Here is a 2,385-nt window from a genome sequence, read left to right as displayed (position 1 = left end):
GCAAGAGAGGGTATGCACGAGTTAAGAGAGATGATCGCTTGTCAAGGCGAAAATATAAACCGCCTTCTAGATGCCATGACCAACCTTTTAAGTAATAGTAATGCGGGGAAAATCTCGGAAAGCCAGAGTTCTAGATTGACTTTCAATAAAGATGATGTTAATGATACAAGTAGAATAACACCTGTCGGAAAAGCGCCTTCGCAAATTAAAGTAAAGATAGACAAAGACGCGATCCCGTACTTCGACGTAAAAGAGAGTAAAGATAACTTGTCCCGTAGTAAAGATTTAGAAACGTGGCTTAGGCGCATAGAACTCGTAACTCCAGACGATGCAGACGAGGCAAGGATAAGACTCGCGCGCACCTATTGCAAAGGAACCGCAGATCTTGTGATAAATTCTCCTGAATTTGAAACGATAGAAGACTGGGCTCACTTTAAGTCATTATTAAGACGTAAATTTAAAGGCACGGCGAACAGCAGCGATTTCTTCTGTAATTTACAGCGTAAAACGATGAGACCTGGACAGACACCGCAAGATTTCTTGTTAGAAATAGAAGGAATAGTATACATGGGTTTGAGAGAATATTCCATAGAAATAGGCGATCCGGTAGCGTTAATTAGAAGGATTTTTATGAGCGGCTTACCTGCAGATATCGCAGATATTTTAATAGCGTGTGAAGAATTACCCCTCTATGAGATAGTAACTAAAGCAAACAAATTGTTCTCGTCGCGAACACCGCGAGCCCCTCAACGTAACCCTCGTGAACCACTGCCTATCGCTGCGACACACGCCCCCGAACCCGTCGCTACGCCCGTCGCGCCCTACTGTTTTTACCATAGGTCACGAGGTCACTCAACTGCAGAATGCAGAGAAAAACCGCAAGGCAATGTATGCTGGCATTGTCGCCGGCCAGACCACAGACGGTACGCGTATCCCTTTCACGAGGGCTGGGAGGGCCAGGCCTCGGGTCCCCTTGGCAAATTCAGCAAAGAGGCGCGCTCCTCACGATTACAGTGATGTCGACAGTAACTATAAGCTGAGGCAGAAAGTTAATTTAACGGGCAGACCAACCGTTATGATCAATGTAGGAGGAAAAAAAGTTGTAGGTTTCATCGACACGGGAAGTGCGGTCTCCCTTATTAACAGCTCGTCCCTAAACTGGTTTAAGTTTGCCTCACGCGCACGTAAAGCGAGGTCGCTTGTAGGTGTAACGGGCACTTTACTAGAGACGATAGAAGAAAGAGACGTGGAGGTCAAAATATCCCCATTCTTAAAAGTAATCCACAGATTCACAATAACCAGTGCGTGTCCATTTCCAGGAGACATCTTACTAGGTATCGACTTTTTAAGACGATTCAAGTTTTCACTCGATCACAAGCCCTTTCCTAGTAAATGTGGATTACGTATAAATGAGGAGTACCTCCCTGTGACGTTTACAGACAAACCCTCGCTCGGTATAGCCCTGGCTGAAGTAAAGTCCCCTGTACATACGGTGGATCTTAAAGGTTTGTTCGGACCCCCACCTGTGTCATATGCTCGTATAAAACGCGCGACGGTTATACCTTCCCAAACCGGTAAGTTCGTGCCGGTAACGATAAGTCGAATATCGCACTCGGACTGCGATATAATTGTGCACGGTTGTCTCAGCGAGATGGTTATCCCGAGAGCGATTGTCAAATCTAGTCATGGTAACGCGCATATCTGGATCGTAAATCTAGCTAATAAAGACCTAAAAATACGTGCGGGTTATGTTTTAACCAGCGTTGAGTTAGCAACGAGCATGTCGTGCAATCAAGTATGTGCAGCGGAAGTAAGCGCCAAACAAAGCCAAACAGATCTTTTATCAGAGTCAGCTCTCAATCATCTCCCGTCAAAACATCAAGAGAGATTAAGATCGGTACTTATGTCTCACAAGAGACTCTTTGACGGAGAAAAACGTGACATAGGCGTCGTATCGGGTATATACCATCACATCCCTACTGGTGATACCACGCCCATCATAAGCAGGCAGTGGAGATTACCACAAATGGCAAAGCAGCAAATTAAAGAGGAGTGCCAGAAAATGCTAAATAGTGGGGTGATAGAACCATCCACTTCACCTTGGATGTCCCCTATAGTCCTAGTCCGAAAGAAAGACCAGAGTTTTAGATTCTGTATAGATTTTAGGAATTTGAACGCGCACACGACGGCCGACTCTTATCCTCTTCCCCGAATGGAAGAGATGATCGACGAGCTCGGGCAGAACATTTTCTTTTCCATCCTAGATGCTCGTTCCGCGTATTGGTCAATTGAGTTAAACCCCGACGACAGGCCGAAGACAGCGTTTTCAGACGGCACTAATTTGTGGCAATTCCGGCGTATGCCATACGGCCTGAAAACGGCTGG

Source organism: Penaeus monodon, chromosome 34 (assembly GCF_015228065.2).
Source record: "Penaeus monodon isolate SGIC_2016 chromosome 34, NSTDA_Pmon_1, whole genome shotgun sequence".
Taxonomy (NCBI): Eukaryota; Metazoa; Arthropoda; class Malacostraca; order Decapoda; family Penaeidae; genus Penaeus; species Penaeus monodon.
Note: the sequence above shows the minus strand (reverse complement) of the source record.